This window comes from Euprymna scolopes, chromosome 7, assembly GCF_053919585.1.
Source record: "Euprymna scolopes isolate OS-2025 chromosome 7, ASM5391958v1, whole genome shotgun sequence".
NCBI lineage: Eukaryota > Metazoa > Mollusca > Cephalopoda > Sepiida > Sepiolidae > Euprymna > Euprymna scolopes.
The window spans coordinates 144503073-144523627 of record NC_136488.1 but is presented as its reverse complement, the minus strand read 5'-3'; the positions used below and the strand labels follow the sequence as shown (position 1 = coordinate 144523627).

At 32.9% G+C, this 20555-nt stretch overlaps 1 protein-coding gene across 2 annotated transcripts in view; it reads left to right on the top strand.

Annotated features, from left to right (window-relative positions):
* Positions 1–20555, top strand: part of LOC145280022 (very long chain fatty acid elongase 2-like) — a 153309-nt gene that overhangs the window by 8606 nt on the left and 124148 nt on the right. Inside the window, exon 1 of one of the 2 annotated variants that reach the window (XM_080131680.1) lies at positions 164–290. The exons of the other annotated variant lie outside the window; for it this stretch is intronic. The gene's annotated coding sequence lies outside the window, so the exon portion shown is untranslated. Of the gene's footprint in view, positions 1–163; positions 291–20555 lie in introns of those variants that run through there. 2 annotated transcript variants of the gene reach the window in all.

The window sequence follows — 20555 nt, the reverse complement described above, 5'->3', positions numbered from 1 at the left end:
AACTAGTCAAATTTTACAAGTTTTTGCCTTTAAAAAAAAAAAAAAAGTCAAGGAATTTTTTCTTTTCTCAAAGAAATACATACATTTTTGATTTAATATATTTTAATTCTACTTTATCAAATGATTTTTTTTAAAATGTCTAAAAATAGAAAACAGTCAATGAAATAGAAAAAATTGTCGTCAGCATCAAATACTTACTGGACAATATAAGCAGAACATAAACTTCCAATTAAAAAACAAAACAACGTGGTTTAAAAAAAAGAAAAAATTTTATACTTTGGACTTTACAGGTAAATTTTCAAAAAAACACTTGTTTTAATTTACAATATATTATTTATTGATCTTTTATCTTCAATTTGTGATATATAAAACTTTGGTGAGTAAATTATTAAAATTTTAATAGGCATTTCAAAATGGGTGGGGGTGAATTAAAAAAAAAAAAAAAAAAAAGTTTGTCTAAAATATTATATTCGGTTTATTGGAAAGAGCAAAAAATTTCACATTGACCCTGAAACTATCATAAAAATTGAACCAATAGAATAATCTTTATAGATTTTTCAATTTTAAAAATTGAAAAAAAATTAACTCGTAAAACTCAATTGATTTCATTACGTAAAAAACATGGCTTCATGAACGCGCGCAGGCACTTTGTAAACACTGTTTTTTCTTTTTTGTTTTTTTTTTAATAAAAATATTTCTATTTTGTAAACAACTTTAATAGTTTATTTTGGAAGTATATTCCATAAAGAAAATAAACAACCCACTTTTAAAAGAGAAATTACGAGTTTTTTTTTTTTATATTTTATTCGCAGTTTCGTATTAGGGGTGTCAAAAATTCCCCCTAAAATTCTGATACACCTAGCTTAAAGGTAGTTAAATTCAATTTTTTGCAGTATCTTTTCGTTTATTAACTTGTTAGATGAAACTAGTTAGAAAATGCTCTCCCATGATAAGAATGGGTTTCTAAATGTTATTTCAGCACGGTCCGTATTTCTTCCATAAATAAAGAAAACTCGATTAATTGCTAATGGTAGAAAAAAAGGTACTTGTACAGTTTAATCAAGACATTCAAAAATAAAATATCGAAGAAAGGTTATATTGTACGTATCCGTTTTGGACTGAAGATCCCCGAAAAAATTTCATTTAATTTGATTGAGTATTTTTTTTTTTTTTTTTTTTTTTTTTTTATACATCGGAAGAGCGCGTTGAAGTCAGACATTATGGAAATTTTTAAAAGGCCACGGGGAGCTAACTCCATGTAAAGTGCCGACACTCCCTCCCCATCTTTATTACTAGCTTTTCTTCCTAAAAATCGAATCTTTTGCTCGGTATCATAATAAATTGTTTTTTCACTGTAAAAAAACAAAACAAAACAAAACAAAAAAACCCCAAAAAACTACTTGATGAAATTTTTTTTCGGGGAACTTCGTTCCATAACGGATACGTACAATATAACCGTTTTTCGATATTTGGATGTTTTTGTCTTGATTAAACTGTACAAGTGCAAAAAAAAAAAAAAAAAAAAAAACTTGCCAGTAATTCCTACAAGTTATCTGATCTCTCTCTAGTAAACAATTCCAATATCACGTATTTATATAACATTATTTTGTATTTATTTATTCTTGCAAATAAACAAAAAAAAATGTACAAATACTAATCTCAAAAGAATCCCAATAATTAAACATTATTTTATTGGTTGTTTTATTTAATGGTTTATATTTTTAACATCATTATTTAAATATTCATCGAGTTATGCAGTCAGTGAAAATCCTTATTGACATTTTAATGCAGAAAAGGAGATGGGAGAGGAGTGACCGACCGACCGACCACTACCTGTCCATGCCGATAAATGAGATATTTCGCGTACGTGCTCCATTATCACAGTATTATGATTGGATAATAAATTAACGCTTCAGTCGCACTGGTTGAATAAAACAATTCGAAATTAAGTCATATCCGGAGGGGGGGGTATGTAATTAAACACAATGGCTAATAGCACGTTACCCACACACAACGCACACATATATCAATGCTAAAGCTTCGAACCTAAACTTTACGTATATTTTCCTGCTTTACCGCAGCAAAGTTAGATACTACGTCAGTTTATAGTGGCCAATCCGGATGATCAGAAAAATGGCCTAGATCAGACCGTTGGCATTCACCAGTATGCCGGTCTCGGGCGACTGGCAATAAACAAATGCCTCTTCCCAAAGGAAGTAATATTTGAGAAGAGTATGACACGAGAAAGAAAACCATACTCCAATTTGATATTAGCCCGATTCTTGCGAATGGCTAGTTTACCTGTCTTTCACGGCGGCATGGTTATGACGCCAGGGGGTTGTTTTACAATCTAGAGATACGAAAAAGTGGCTCAATTTTCAAATATATAACAAATGTTAGCAAATGCAAGATAAGTTACTCTTCTACCTATTTGGAAAAAAGTTTTTATTTTTTATTAACGTTAAAACGTTTAATAAATTCGAAAAACGTGTAGCATCAAGCGATAGGTATGAACAAGAAAAATGGCAGCGAGATAGATATTAATGTAAAGGTTTGATAATGACTTCGAAATAAAAAAATTATACAAAATACTGATAGAAACCAACCCAATATGTCACGGTAACATATTAGGTGAGATTTTAACAGTATTTTGTATATATATATATTTTTTACTTTACTGTAAGTCATTTTCAAAACTTTAAATATTTAGGTATCAATAAGCAGACATTTTTCTTGCTCTCATCTAACGCTTGACACTGTTTTTTTTTTTTTTTCGAATCGAATAAACGTTTTAAAGTGAGTAAAAACACTAAACCTTTTTCCAGATAGGTAGAAGAGTAACTGGGTTTGTTGTCAAAAAACAAATATATAACAAATAAATGTTATCAAAGGCAAGATAAGTTACTTTTCTACCTAACTGGATATATTTTTTGTGTTTTTATTCAATGTAACATATTTATTCAGCTCGAAAAACATAGTGTTTACCGATGTATTGGAAAAGTCAAGATGGCGTCTCACACCCACTTTAACACCGTAAGTTTGGGAAAAGGTGTTATAAATAAAAAAAAACTATACAAAATACTATTAAAAACCCGCCGAATATATGTCAACCTATGTCACGGTAACATATATTGAGCGAGTTTTTAACAGTATTTTAACCGTTTTTTTTTATTTATAACACCTTTTCCCAAACTTACCGTGTTAAAGAGAGAATCAGACGCCATCTTGAATGTTCCAATACATCGGTAAACACTGTATGATTTTCGAGCTGAATAAACATGTTACATTGAATAAAAACACGAAAAATATATCCAGTTTGGTAGAAAAGTAACTTATCTTGCCTTTGATAACATTTATTTGTTATATATTTGTTTTTTGACAACTTTTTCGAATGTATGTGTACAGTAATACAAACCCGAGTAACTTATCTTACCTTTGTTAACATTGGTTAACCATTTGAATTTTTGACCACTTTATCGTATCTCTGGATTGTAAAACAAACGATCGGCGATCAACCAACCACCCCTTATCTCCAAGAGAAAGTTGTAATGCCTGGGAGGATCGTCTCCTTCAGTTATCAGGTAAGCCATACTGTAAATTCAATCAAAATGGGTTCGAGACTTGATAAGCGTTGTGAAAAATTATATTTTGCTACAAGTTTAGTTTTGAGATGATAACTTCATAGTAATAAAAAAAGTTATTGGTTAAGTAGCTTGATTAAAAATGAATATATTTTCTCTTACTTTTTCTCTGTAAATAAGTTTCTTTTGTGATGACCATCATGAAAATCTATTCCTATTTACTTGTCTCTCCATGAGGACAGTTTGACACAAGATCATTTTTTAACGTGAGGAAAGTCAAGTTCCTAAAAAGGGACACTCTGGATTAGAACAAAAATAAAAATTGCATCAGTCTAAGATTTTCCGCTCACCAACCGAAGACAGAAAAAGTGAAGTGTAGTATCAGAACAGATACTACACTTTGTATTCTTTGCTATAAAGTAAAAAATACAATTTAACAAATTAGGCCCAAGGCAATAGAAAGTGAGGGTCGTTGGTTATCTCTAACACTGTCTATTCTACTCTTAGCTGGAATCATTGCAGTCACCAAAATACCACATTTACTCTAATACGTTTTGGTTGATGTAACCTCGCACCTTCTTCAGGTGTATCTTGTCAAACAAGAATCTTTGTCAAATTCAGGAATCTGCACAGAATTTCAAACGGAACCTTTTGTTTAATCCATGGGGATAGCATGCTTGATCCTTCAGCCATGCTCGGGTAGAAGTTCCAAGTAATTCGTAGTTGTAATTTTGAGTGTCACCTGCACTGAGGATTGAACCTTCAACCTCCAGATGTGTACTTCTACCTAGTCATGGCTGATGGAACGAGAGCATGCTACCCTCATAAAGGTTTCCATTCGAAATTCTTTGCAGATTTCCAAGTTCGACAAAACACACCCGCATAAGGTCGGAGGTTACAGCGTTGTGTTATGAAAATGACACTCAAGATGAGAACAGTAGTCCAAAGAATCTAAATAATAAGAATCCTCATCTCAAAAATTCAGAAACGTAGTAAATGTTATTGATTGACATTGTGATGACGGAAGCAATGAAGACTAGATTAGGAACATAAGATTTGAGTAACTAATGAAGACCAATTACAGAAACAAGAAAAGATAATTAGTGTATTAGTTGATTACCATTGGATTAGATGTGCCTTGTTTTGTTTGTTTATTGGTATGAACTTCGGGATTAGGTTAATGCAAAAGATGCTAAGGATTTTAAAGGATAGCTGGACAAACGTTTATCATATAAACTACATTTTGTGCAAGCCACACTGAAAAGACCATTTAGTGAATATTACAGGCCTAGTCTTTTACTCGAATAGAATCGTGTTTTTTTTCTTTTTTTTTTTTTTTTTACATAGGCATCCCACTTATAAAGGTCAAGAGGCCACTCGAGGATAAGGGTTAAAGAGTGTACAGTAGAAATTGGACAATATAGTAATCCTTAGTAATGGAAATTCGGTAAATTTGTTAACTTATATGAAACGGCTCATCAAAGACTTATTTACATTAGACTTGAAGACAACCATATTGTAGTCAGCTGGAAAGCAGGAAAACGGAAGACAATTGGTGTGCAGTTCTAAGAAAGAAACTTTGCTTGTGGAACTTACGTTTAGGTTTAGGCACAGATAAAGAGTGGAGGAAATTAGTGATAGTGTTTTCTGCTAGACGGGTGTTTCTTGTGAAAGTTTGGCGAGGGGGGGAGGACCATAGATTGGACTCAGCCGAGCATTTGCCATGAAAATAACGATAAAGCAAACTCGCAACATCTCTTCTGTGAGAAAAAGGTTGCAGGGAAGAGAAAAGGACATCCCCTACGAGGCTACGAAGTCTATTTTGAACTTTTTTGAAGGCAGGATAAGTCCTTTCTAGCAGCTCCTGCCCAAATGTGGCAACAGTACTCCACCCTAGGACGTACCTGGCTCTTATATACATAGAGAATTGCATCAGCAGTGATCGATCTACTGGATCGATAGAAGGATCCCACCATTTTCCCAGCGACCTTGGCAACAGATTTGATGTACGTGTTCCATTTCAGATCAGGAGTAAAGGTCAAGCCCAGAAGCTTGTCAAAACATGAGGCCTCCCCAAGACAAGAGCCATTCATTTCAATTGATGCCAGATGGGGATCAGAACGTTGATGATGTAAAGATAAAAGCTTGGTTTTAGATGCATTAAAAGTAACAAGCCACCTCTTTCCCCATTGTACCACTTGCTCAAGATCAGAGGAGAGAGAATCAGAACTTGATCGTTTACGGTCTTAGATGTATATCATGTTATGTTGTTTGTATTTGGATAGAATGGTTACAACTTTTTCCATTTCAAGTTCGACTTGTCTTTTGTTAAATGCCTGAATTTGTTTGGTTAATCGTCATTTACAATAAAAAAAATATTTTTTTTTCATTGTAAAAATTGTTGGTAAAAGTGTCTTTGTTAAATGTTAACTACATTTAATGCATTGGCCATATAGCAAATATTTAGGTGTTACACCGTCTTTCTTTTTCTAATATCTATTGAATTATTATGTGGATATTCTATTGGGTTTAAGTGTTGGTAGTTTGGATTTTGTTGTCGATTGATTTATTGAGTTTTTTTCTTTTTGTTAAATTAGGTGTTTGCATTCATTAGACTTTTAACTGGTGAAATTTCATGTTAGTAGGATTATACACGTATTAATATGTATTTCCTCTTTAATGTTTTTTTAATGGCCTATATTGTTTTTGTTTTCATGATTGTTAAATAGTCACCCTTGCTTTTTAAATATTTCCAACTTCAGATTCAAATTGTTCATCAGTTTTAAGGAATTTTAAATTTGGCATATGATTTTCAGATTCCAAATTTGAAACATCATATATGTCAAAGTATATTAAAATATTTTATTCTTACAAGTAATTGAATAAATGGAAAGTGTCCATTCTGACTTTGGTTTATGGTGTTTTAAAGATTTCATGTGGAATTGGTATTTCATTTGATTGTTTATTTCTATTATTGATGAATATTGAACTGATCATATCTTTTCGGTACAAGCTGATTCCAGGCCAATATTTACATCCTCTGTTTCTGGATATAGATTTTTCTATTGCTGTTGTGAATTTCTGCTATGAGTATAATATTTGAGTGATGATTGTATTTTTTTTTCGTTTTTTACCATCAATTTCTTGTGTATGCTTTTATTAATTCTAAATATGGATCAGTTGCAGTGGCTTTGTTATATTATTTGCTGTGACTCTTTGGGAATGTCTTTTCTATTTTTACATATTTCTCCAGTTATCTTGTGACAATGCATTTACAATAATGCCTTTGTTACCTGGTATTAACTCTTCGAACCCTGCACTGCCAATATATCAGCCCTAGCAAAATAGCTAAAAAGACTACACGGTCGATATTTCAGCCTTCCAATAATGTTATCAAATAATTTTGCTAACCGCCTATTATCTCTTTAGGTAATTATTGCTTAATTAGGACGGTCCAAATTATAGTTGCAATTCTAATATGAATATTTGAATCTTATATGATGCTTTTCTTTTTCTTTTTTGAATAGTTGTCTTAGTGGTTGTGGACACTTTCAATACCAAAATGGATGCCATACCCAGATTTTTTAAAGGTTTCTTTCATTCAAAACTATAATTATAGTTTCCTTTTTGTGTGTGCAATAATTTTGCTCTACAGAAGTTGTTGCTTGTGATACATATCCAACTGATAGCCATTTGTCATATTCTTGTTCTAGTATTACACATAGTCTATATTTACTAGAGGGTTTAATCCTCTCACTGTCCTCATGGACACTGCTAAAATTTAAAGAAGACATATTTGAAATATAATTTATGTGCAGATTGACTGAACACATTTGGATATTGATGTATTCATTTTTTTTTTGTGTATGTGTAAGTGTGTGAATACACCAATTATGATGCCTCATTGTGAAGGACCCCCCCCCCATATAACATTTGGATATTCATTCATTTATTACGGAATATTATCCTCATCTTTTAGTTGTTTCACAACGTTTCAGCCAACTATTCGTCTGGTCTTCGTCAGGTGGTAGCCGCAATAAGATAGGAAATCTGAATCTCCTGACTGCATTCTCAGCAATTACTGCTTTCCATAGTTGTTTTTCATCTCACCACATTTTGGCCAACTTCGCCTTTGGCCGGCTTTGCGTAGGATTGAAACCGCTATCTTCAAACAATGCGCACCTGGAACCATACAGATTCAACGTCTATCCACTGCATGTGATGTTAGTATTCTCATTGTGTATCCCCATCTCAACTAAGATGATTGGAATGCTCCTCACCTCCCTTTAGTATGTTCTCAATGGAAGTTTTTTTTTAATAAAACAAATTTTAAAGAAACAAACCCCATCCCCAAAAACGGCAGGTGAAGTGCTCTTAAGCCATTGTAGGAAATCACCTAGAGATGGTGTCTTGATAAAAAGCACTGGTTCCAATCACATCTCTGGGTCGGCATCAGGAAAGGGCATCTGGCTTATAAAATCTTGCCTCAGATAAGGAAATGACTTGTAAAGAAAATAGGTTAAATTTCGGGCTGTGTAGTTTAGATGTTTTCCGCGGAAAGTCTGAGATTGTTGCAGTTCTTGAGAGATGTGCTGACCTGTGTCAAAAAAAACTAAAATGTTTTTCGGAAAGAATGTAGTAAGTTATATTAGACTGAAAATGAAAACAGAACAAATACTGCTGGTATTTTCATTGAAGAGAGAGATGGACAGATTAAAGTCGTCATTATTATATCGTTTGAATCTGAAGATTCTATTTGGCATTGGTTTCCCTGATATTTTTGTAGTCAGAATTATTTCTAGAAGTACATCAGATACTGAACCTTGCCAACATTTTAAGTGAAAGTAATTTTTGTGCAATGAACGTGATTTGAACTCGAGAAAAACAGGGCATCAGTCTGTCATTATCCACTGAACCACTGTTACTTCCCAGTAAATAAAGTAATTGAAGTTAATTGTGTAATGTCATCTGATCTACCACAGTCTGTTCTTGTTCCATATTCCTTTCAAAAACAAAGTTTTCTTGTGAATGTTGCTTTGACATAATTGTCAGCAACGATCTACGTCTAACAAAACACATCTTAAAAAAACTGTCAAGAAAGTGGAGGATGCTTGAGAATTACTCGTGAGTTTTGTTAGTCATTCTCTGGTTATTTATTTACAACTGTATGGCTGTATTGTGTTCAGAAAACTCTATGGAAAGGTAAATCTTCTAGAAAGGCTGTGAGGAAAGGATGCATGATATAAGCATAATGTTACCAAGACCAAAGTGATTATCAGTGGTTGTAGTGTTGGTTGGAAAGTTACCCAAAAGAGGAAAGTTTCCCTTGCTCAGTTTGTGGATAGGGATTTGAGTGCAATACAGTTGTTTTTGTGTGTGCATGGTACCTGTAAGCATTTGGTACACAAGAAAAGCAGTAGAATTGCTCATAGCTTGAGAGATAATAACCAATTTGTGTGCAAACCGTGTACAACAACGAAGAAAATGTGGAGGAAATATATTTGGATGGTGAAGCTATTGTGGTTGTCAGGAAGTTTTGTTACTTTGGTAATACCATAGGAGCACGAAGTGAAGCAGGTGCTAGTGTAATTGCATGAATTAGGAATATATGTAACAAGTTCATGGAACGTCTGTCATTACTAACCAGCAGAGCGTTACTGTAACATGGCCATTATGTCACAAATGACCAAACAAAAAATAAAATATCTGAGTTGGCATTTTTTTTTCTTTCTCAACAAGTTTTTTTTTTATTTTTATTTTTTTTTATTTATTACCATTACTTTCGGCGCCACTTATGAAAAGTCTTTCACTGCTACACGTCCATTTTAGCCGGACATGCTTTTCTATTTCTTTCCACCGCATGCCGGGCACAGCCGAACAATTCTCGTCTACGACTTCACACCGCTATTTCCTTCAATGTGGTCTTTCTTTCCCTGACCTCAGGGCGACCATTTCTCACCTACATATCTGTTCTCCTTAACACCAACTTTGTTTCTCTCTCAACCACATGTATTTTTTCTCCTTTTTTTTCCCTTCTCGTGCATACTTCCTAATTTGCATATGTATGTTTTTTTGCTGCTGCTGCTAATCTCTTCGCATGCTGGCCATTTTTCGCTGCTGCTGATACTTTCCATGCGCTCACATGTACTGTTACTTTACCACTGTCTATCAAGGGAAGAATCTATTAGGCATCTCTAGTGATATATCGAAATGAAACCTGACCAATGAGTGTGAAGGACATTTGTTGCATGAAGAGAAATGATACAAGAAATAATGTAATGGATGGGTTGTCTCAAAGGCAGACTTGATTATGACGTCATGGATTAAATGTGGACAATAGAGGGAGATGTATAAAAAAAAAAAGAGTAAACTTTAATACTATAGCTATGCTGAAAGAATAGATGAGTTCTTCATTTTAGAGTATGTAGAACAGTTGAGGTAGTAGGTTAAGTTCGCAGAAAAAGCCAAGGAAAACGTGGAAAGAAGTATTAAAAATATACCCGAGAGATAAAGACTCTGATAGACGGGTTAGTTTGGACGTCAATTTTCTGAAGCCGTCCACCGCATGCCAGCATGTAAAACAGATTAAACTGAATATGATCATGTGGTTTCTTTTGTAAGTTAATTTGAATTGTAGAATTGGTTGACTAGTGCTTATTTCTTGAAAATAGTTAATATCTTTTTGTGGTTGTTTCAATGACTATACCGTTTTCTTGGAATGGTTGACTTATATCAGAATGATTTACTTGCATCAGTAATTTGTCATATTTTAGAATTTTTGCAAATATTCCTTACATTTTAGTTGTGGCATCTGATTTCTCTTCTGAGTAATGTTATTCCTTGTTTCTCATTCTGCCCACTTTAACGTTACCTTTTTTTTTTTTTATTGCTTGTTTTATTTTTTTATTGAAATTGGAATTTTTTGGTAGGCTGAATTGTTAGATGTTTCGTCTACTGTAAATATATGCCTATGGCAAGTTGCCAAATTCACCAAAGAATTCATCGTTTTTTTTTATTTTTATTTTTTTTTAATCTGAATTGATGTGAAATATTCTTTTCAATATATTAACGTTCTTTTCTATGTCTTGTCCAGTACAGGTGCTTGTTTGTATGTTTCCAAAATATTAATTGTATGCAGGATATGTAACATATTTGATTACTTATTTCTACGTACACAAAAATGATTTTTTTTAATTGAAATTTCTCCAGACAAAGCATGAACCCACTTTATGTAAGAAGCTAAAAAAAAACTACTTCAGGGTAAAAAACAAACAAATTTGCCAATAATAAGTGACATAGATTCCAACCTAGAAAACAGCAATTTTTGTGATAAATATTGCTCATGGAATGTGAGGACTAGAGGATAAAATGGCTGCTGAAAGCAAACCCAATGTCTACTTTCTACTATCCTTAAAAACAAATTTCTATCTAACATTTCTTTTTTATTTTTTTATTTTTACTAAAGAACATTTTAAAGATAAATATTTTGTCATTTTATTAGAATCTCCTTTGAATCACTTAAGATCATAGCCTTGTTCATATTCTACATTATTTTAATGAGACTTTTCGGTATTACTAGACTATCCGTGACCCGTTGGGTCAGTATGTTATATTAGCTATGGAATTTATGCATGAGCGTGACACTTGCGACGTAAAGAAAATTTTTGGGGTTTTGTTTTTGACCTAACAGAAACATTTCTATGAAAGTATATTAAAATGAAAAAAGGATAGATTTCTATGAGTCGTTCTGTTTATTATAATTGATTATTTTTGAAAAAAAAAAATTTACAGTTACTGAAGTATAAGTGGTTGGCCATACTTATAGGTAAATGTGCACTGAACAGATACCATAATACTTATAGTTAAATTCAAATTTTGATATATCTGCTTTTTTTTTTTTTTTTACATCGTTCATTTCTGTACTACGTTTAAGTTATTTTAAACCCCACTCTTCTCATGTTAAATAATAATTTCGAAATAATAACGTTAATATTTCAGTGCACAGGTCATGCACGCATGCGCAACCAGTTGTCATAAACTGGAAAGTGGGTTACATACGCCTTTTACAAGATCATTTGAGTTTTATAATTATATAGATTTAGTACTGTGAGGTTGCTCAGTAATTCTTTTCACAACTTTTTTACCTTTTTGTAACATAAAATGACTTAACTCAAAAAAGACTTGTATCTGATGTCTTTGTGGCAACATTTTAGATTGTTTCATATACAATGTGTTTTTTTGGTCCCCTGATGGAGGAGGGGTTGGATCTAGTCACTTCACTTGTTTTTTACTTGACTCAATAACCATGCCTTAGATTTTTTGAAATTTTGCATAAACATTAATCATGGTGAAAGTAAATTTTTGCCTGAACGGATTTTCTGGACAACTATAGTTACTCCCCCACTCCCAGGCGGCATTTTGGGGTAAAATTACCCCCAAATCGTTCATTTATTTGCACTTTTCCCAATAACCACGCCTTGAATTTTTTTTTTTTTTTTTTTTTTTTTAAATTTCACACACATTAGTCAAGGTGAAAGTAAATTTTTCACTTATAGAGGGGGACCCCACGTGCGCGGCTTTTTTTTTTTTTTTTTTTTTTAAGTGTTAAATCAATCTAATGGTTTTTCTAGGATTACCACCAAGGGTCTGCTGTATTTGCCAAATTTAGGTGTTCTAGTACTATCAGTGTATCTAGAATGAGTCTTAGGCTTTAATGATAATGATACCTTTCCGTCTTTGTAAACGAGTGACATTTAAGAATGGTTCTCATTTTAAATTGTTACCTTTCACCTTTGTGGTTTCGATAACTGTATGCCTCTTTATTTCTTGTACAATTATTGATAATTCTGAAATACATAAGAAATATAAAAGCATCTTGGTTATCGCTTCAAAAAGTACGCACCCAAATACCCTACGCACCTGTATATAACATTAGTTGTACATTTGTCTCTTTCCATTACGTGCGAGTTATGTTAACTTCGTTATGTTTAGCTTTCACAGTAGTTTTAGTTTGTTGGTAAGATGTCCATCCCGGCTGAAGAGTCTACTTTAAAATCTACTTGTCTAGTTTATTATCATACTAGCATGGGTGCCCGGCGTTGCCCGGGTATGTGGAGGTGTATGTTGAGCAAAAAAATAAAAAAACAAAAAATCAATTTGTTAAAACTTTGCCCCTATTATGACCCCTTAAAATTTATTATTTTGGGCTCAACTCAAGTTATATAAGTTAGATCCATGTCCAACGAACCTATATCTAAAATTTCAAGTGTGTAGACCCAAAGTTGTCGGAGTTTGGTAGAGTTCTCAAACGTCAAATCGTTGAACTTTGACCCCTTAATCACCAAATTTCTGGCCAAAACCCGATCACATCAATTTTCCCAAATCTCAGTACCCTGTATATCAAATTTCGAGTCTGTAAACTAAAAATTGACAGTTATTGCATAGGGAAATGTGTACACACACTTTCACTTTTCTAGATATATATAGCTTTATGGCCCATTTTATTTTTTTTTTCTGTTTGCTTGAATAAGTTTATAAATTATAATGTGTAACATAAAACGTGCAGTTTATGTAGGGGAGGGTCCATAGTTACAATTATTTATATACTTTTATTTATATTAACCTTTATTCTGTCGCCCATAAAACTTACTTTCCAATTATTTTTTTTTTCATATAACTTTATCAAAGCTTAGAGACATGAATATTTTTTTTTGTTTACGTGAAAGCTATATATAGATAGATTCTGAAAAGAAATCCGGTTAGTTTAGTGTAAATCTATATATCTATAAAAGTGAACGTGTCTGTATGTGTGTCTGTGTACATTTCCCTACGCAATAACTCTGTCAATTTTTAGTCTACAGACTCGAAATTTGATATACAGGGTACTGAGATTTGGGAAAATCGATGTGATCAGTTTTTGGCCAGAAATTTGGCGATGAAGGGGTCAAAGTTCAACGATTTGACCTTTGAGAACTCTACCAAACTCCTCCGACAATTTTGGGTCTAAACACTTGACATTTTAGATATTGGTTCCTTGGACATGGATCTAAATTAATAACTTGAGTTGAGCCCAAAACAATAAATTTTACGGAGTCATAATAGGGGTCAAAGTTAATAAAAAAAAAATTGACCTCTGCAGTCTCTTCCAAATTACTCGGACAATTTCTGGTCTAAATATTTGAAATTTTACATAAAGGGTATTCAGAGATAGGGCAAGCTTTTTCATCAGTTTGGGTCAAAAATTTTTATTTACCAATATATAAATGTATGTATGTCTGTTTGCATGTGTACCTTAAACTTTCAATAGAGGCGACGGATTTTACCAAGATTAGTATCGTTTTAAAGTTCGATCTTTCATACGACAAATATCGAAAAATTGGCTAAAAACATTGATATCTTCCCCTTAAACTAGGCACTTTTCTGCGGGGGGGGGGGCACTTTTTTCGCCGATGTTTTTTAAAGTTATCCTCTCCTTTAGATTGTCTAGCCTTAATTTTAAAAAAATGTCGCTTCCGGTTCGGCGGTGGTCGTAACAGCATAAACGCAGGTTTTACCCCGTTTTTTTCCTCCTTTGCAGTACGGGTTCGAGCCTGCCTTCCTACTACCACTTTTTATTTATTTTTTTTTTTTTGCTCAACATACACATCCAAACACCCGGGCAACGCCGGGCTGAAATGCTAGTATATGATAAAAATCGAATTTGGACTAGAATTACGCTGAAATATTATTTTAGAAACCCATTCTTAACATGGCGAAGGGAGGGTGTTTTGTAATTAATCCGTACTTTCACCTAACAATTTAATAAACTAAAATATCGTCAAAATTGAAGGTACTTATGCAGTTATGTTACCTTGCTAAAATCTTATTTAGAAAGCCATTAACATGTGGGAAGGGAGTTTTGTAGCTATTCTGCACTTTCACCTAACAGTTTAATGAACAAAAATATCGTAAAACTTGAATTTAATTTAAAAATACGATTTTTAAAAATAACACAGTAACCTAAGTGCATATGCACCAAATTGAATTTAACTTAAATACTATTAATAAAATAGCACGGTAACAATAACATAGATATACAAACTTCGACAATACTTTAAAAATTACGTTCCATTTAAGGAACATTGGAGAAAAAAAGTTGAGAATCTCATATTTTGTTTGCTGATTTGGTCACTGTCAAATTTCTTTCCAACTTCTCCAAAAACTTTAAAATGACGACTTTTTTTTTAAGGTTTTCGGTGGTGCTGTAAACGAATATCACATAAAATAACAAAAGAAATTGCATTATATAAATCAGCGGTCAATGTCAAGTTTGTTTCCAACTCCTCCAAAAACTTTAAAATGACGACTTTTCTGGGTTTTCGGTAATGCTGAAAACGAATATCACATTTAAATTTCGGGCAGATAAGTAGTTTTCATGATATGAAGAAATTACTTTTTCAAAAAGTGGGGGATCACTTTCCTCTGTAAACTTAACGTAAAACGAGAACCCACTTTTTAGCCACCTAGTAATTTCTTCATATCATAAACAAATTTAACTGTTATATTCGTTTTCAGCACCTCAGAAAACCAGTTTTTTTTTTGTTACCAAGAGATTCGTTCATTTTTTTTCATATTATAATTTAGCACGCTAATTATGCTGTCAGTAAGTTTACAAAAACATACTTTTGTTTTTCGTTCTTTTTTTTTTCATTATAGAACTTGTATAGTTGTTAACAGGTGCTTCTGCAGTTTAATATTTCACAAACATTCTGTTTACATTAGGGGGCGGTGAGGGAGGGGCGGGTGATTTGTGGCGGCCACGGCCGCGGCCGCCACAACACTACTGCCCCTCACCGCCATCTACTGTAAACAGAATGTTTGTGAAATATTAAACGATTCTTCTGCTTTTAATGGTTAATGTTGGCACGTTACTTTCGGAAAAGCAGTTAAACTACAGAAGCTGTTAAAAACTATAAAAGTTCTATACTTGAATACCCACCAAAAAAACAAAACAAAAAAAAAACAAAAATATATTTTTGTAAACCGTTCGTGTAAGCTTACTGACAGCGTTATTAGCGTCCTAACTTATGAAAAATGAACGAATCTCTTATTAAAATAAAACAGCGCCGGTTTTCGGGGGGGGGGGGGGGCTGAAAACGGATATAAGTTAAATTTGTTTTATATGAAGAAATTATTAGGTGGTTAGAAAGTGGGTGCTCATTTTACGTTAAATTTATATAGGAAAGTGATCCCCCACTTTTTGGAAAAGTAATTTCTTCATATAATAAAAACTACTTATCTGCCTGAAATTTAAATGTGATATTCGTTTTCAGCATTACCGAAAACCCAGAAAATTCGTCATCTTAAAGTTTTTGGAGGAGTTGGAAACAAACTTGACATTGACCGCTGATTTATATAATGCAATTTCTTTTATTTGTTTATAATTCATGTTTATGGGTGCTCTTGCTCTGGCCATTTCATTTATTTGAGGGCCTAATGTTTTTCGTTGTATTGATGATTGTTCGGTTGCTTGTCTTTTATAAATCGCTTTTTACTATTAGATCAAAGTGACGTAAGTTGGCTCGGTTGTTGTTTTACTAGAAGACCGACCAGCGTTACCCAGTCGTAAAATACGCATAATTATATTTTAATTTATACAGAAACTGAGACCTGTGCATTCGAGTATTGTTTTTTTTTTTTTTTTTTTTCTAAACTGTTCACTAAACTTTTTTCTGCGAACCTCAAGTAAGTAAAGAGAAAAAAAAAACTCCAGCTGAGATCGAAACTAAAACCTTAAGACAGCGAGTCAAGTACGATAACTACTAGGTCAGCTTGACACGCCTTTGAAAAGTGTTTTCAAACCTACTTAACATAAGTAATCTGCCAAGTGAATGATTCACGCATGCGCATTCGTGAAACAGTTGACAAACATAAAAATCCAATGACCCCCCCCCCTTCCCATATATAAACTTCTCAATTTTTACTTCTTAGCAGCCGTTTTTTCCGGATGAAAACCGATTAAAGTTTTTCACATGTCTGAATGCCTTTTATATACCAAATTTCAAGTCTGTAGATCAAAAATTCGTTGAGTATATAGGTTGAGAAGTGGCATCACACACACACTTTTTGTCAGTTCCCTAAATTTTGAATTTAAAAACATTAGAGTGACCAAATTTGTATCCTTTTAATTGTTTTGGATGACAGTGCATTTTTTTTTTTTTTTTTTTTTTTTTTTTAAGTTTGTAATATTTTAAAAATTTAATCTATAATTTTTAAGTCTTTTTTTCTTGTGGGTTTAAAATTTCAGTAAATTGTTCTTTTTTTTTTTTTGCAATTCATGTTAATATAGGATTAGTGATGTCGTTTTATTTATTCATTTTTTTATTTTTTATTTTATTATATTCCGTAGATTTGAAGAAACAAAGCAACCAGAGTGAATACCATTGCAATAACACTATATTACGTTTACTGAATTTTTTAGATGTGAGTTGGTTATTCGTATTATTTAGACTACTGTTCTCATCTTGTGTGTGATTTTCAGAATGTTTCTGTCTGTGTAATTTTCGACCTTCTTCATGTGTATCTTGTCAAACTTGGGAAATGTTTCTGTTGAACTTTGGAATTTTGATGGAATTTCGAAAGTAACTCTTTATTTATGTCACTGTAGTAGCATGGCTTGATAGGGAGTGACCGAAAAATACAATTGCAAATTACTTAGAACCGCTATCCAGTCATGGCTGATGGAACGAGGGCATTCTACCCCTGTGAAGTAAATAAAGTGTTCCATTTGAAATTCCGACCAAATTCCAGAGTTTGACAAGTTTTCTCAAGTTCAACAAGATACACCTGAAGAAAGTTGGAGGTTACATTGACTGAAGCGTTGTGAAAAAATGGTTCTCTGGATGAGAACAGTAGAAGAATACATATAAAACGAACAATATAATCAACTAATTAAATATATCAAGTGTTGTGATGTTTTTTGTCTTTTAATTATGCACATCCATGACTAAGTTTTTCAGGGTTATTTTTTTATTTATTTTTTTTTAATACTGTTGCGCTGTGGAAGATATTAGCTTCAAACTGGACATTAACTGCAAACTGTTGTCACTGTAGATTCATCTTTTCAATTTTGCCACGTGTTTTTCATCCTTTTTTGTGGGTGTGGTAAAACGTCACTCTTTTTGGTGAAATAATTATCTTATTTGTTGATCTTTGGCATTGATTGGTTTTCTGGCACCATTTCTTTGGGGGAGGGGAATTTGATTGATGGCTATTGATAGCAATTAACTGGAGCCATGAATAATGCATTTAGGAACATAAGATTTATTATTTGATGAAAAGGGTTTACAGACAAAGGAACAATAATTAGTCTATTGGTTGATAATGCAACAGTTTGAACCTAGGGTTCCGTTTACACGATTAATATCTTCTGCACTGCAGCAGTATAAAAAAAATTTAAAAAAAAAACCCTCTGAAAACTTGGCTATGTATGGTGCATGGTTGAAAGAAACAAAAGCATCACATTTCATACCACATTTAATCAGTTTATTATACTGTTGTTGCGAAAGCATTCACTCTGGTCAATTTGAGTTAGGTTCTTCTTTGATTTTTTTTTTTACTTGGGTCGGTCATCATCTATCAAGGCTCTGAGGTCACTCTAGGATAAGAGCTAATAAGTGTTAGGTAGATGGTGAGACAACAGTGATCAGTAATGGAACTTGGGGCGGGTTTAATAAAGAGAACGGCTCAACAAGAACTTATTTACGTTAGATTTAAAAATGGCTGTTATAGTCAGTTGAGAATCAGCCCCACGGTATTGTGTCCCACAGACGGACAGGAAAGAAACTGATGCACTACATTCTAAGCCACGGTGGCCTATACACAGTAGTTTGGAGTAAAGTTACATGCAATAGTGAATCGCAATACGCCCCCCCCCCCCACGTTCAAAGCTAATCACTTGTAGGATGCATGATGGTAGTGGTTGTGACCAAACGGATGACAAATAAATCTAGTAACGTATAAACACAGTGCTATGAAAGATAAAAGCAACTTTTGAAAAGGCAGATTTATCAACTCCAATAACGACAGTTGCATAGAATCGGTGAATGAATTTGACAGAAAATACACGTCACATTAATCAATGGTGTAGTCCTACAGAATATATATATATATATATATTTGTACCTATTTACTATGCCTCCCCACGGGACAGAGTTAGACACCAGGGTCGTTTTTTAACGTGGAGAAAAGGTACAAAAATAAAAATTGTCTCAGTTGTGAAGGATTTCTTCTCCACCGAAAGAGAACAAGAAAATGAAGTGCAGCATCTGAAGAACAGATACTACACTTTGATCTTGTTTATATATTTTATTGAGAAAGAAAAAATTGAACATAAAAAAAACGTACAAAAAATTCAATTCAACAAAATTAGGCACAAGGCCCTACAAGAAATTGGGAGGGTACAGGGTCTTTTTGACTGTGTAACAGATGAGACTTTGAAGTCTTACTCTTGACTGGCAACATTTACCAAAATACCTCAATCACTCTGTGGATCCTAATCTAACTAATAACCCCAGCGTTCAATGTAAAATTTAACGATGTACAATTTGTATATTCATTTCTGTATGTTGTGTGTGCATTTTTTTTTTTTTTTGTGTGTGTGTGTATGTGTGAGAAAATAAAGTTCGATTTCATTAGAAAGAGTCCAAGATTTGTAGTCATCGACATACAGTCCTGTTTCGTCGTTATCACAACTCGTCAGTGCCGCTAGACAAGCACCTCTCCCAAGCCAAGGATTAAACCTATTCTTTCAATTCCACTTCTTTATAAATCTCTAAATATTTAGCTATAAAATGGCTAATTTGTCTCCATTACCATAAAATCACACGTTAAATGTGCATATATTTTCTCAAACGTAAAAATACGATTGTGATGATCTGTAGGTTTTAGTTTTACTGGAAATTTAAATCCTTGTAAATATTTATTTTATGACGAGAAGTGGAAGTTTTTTCTTAAATCAAATCAAATAAAAATAATTAAATGAATCGTTTTTGGCATCAGAAAATAGGCACAAATTTTTCCAATACCCCAAAAAGTTATGATTTTTCAGATTCCTGATTCCGATTAATCGTCCCAACACTTAGTAATTTATAAAATATATATGGCGATTAAGCTACACTGAATATTCTGCGTTTCATCCACTATAGGATTCGTCAGGCTTATGCGCGAATTCTGTGGTTGCTTCTTGTTTTTATATATGTTGAGGATTTCTAATTAGCCAATCAGCTTTCTAGTATCCACCGCGCCCCTTCCTATCAGCCAATATATATAAAAACAAGAAGCAACCACAGAATTCGCGCATAAGCCTGACGAATCCTATAGTGGATGAAATGCAGAATATTCAGTGTAGCTTAATCGCCATATATATTTTATAAATTACTAACTAGCTCTACCTACGTATTGAGCACTTTTGAAGTAAATACTTAAAGTTTGCGCATAAATCTATACTTTCGTATATTAAATTTATGTGAGTAAATGAAGTAGTTATATATATATATATATATATATATATATATTATATATGTGTGTGTGTGTGTATGTGTGAAAACATGACTGTTAAAAGATCAGACACGGGCAGTATGTTTTATTTTTAAATATTTAAAATTTTTAATTTTCAGCTTATACCAAAGCCTTCATCAAGATGGTTTAGACAATATTATTATTATTTTTTTTTTAACTAGCCATGGTGGTGTTTTGGTGCAGTCTCTAGATAGTGACGATAAAGTTTGTATTGTCTAATTTAGTGTTTGCACTCTACCATTCACCGTGCTTCTAAACAGTAAATGTCTATTAATAGACCAACAGTTTTCTTACTCATCATGTGTATTTGATCGACATCAGAAAATTAACTAATTTGCATATTGCTTTACAAAAGAACATTAAATAACTGATTTTTTTCATTTTACTGTAATACATAGTTCTATTCATGAATATTTC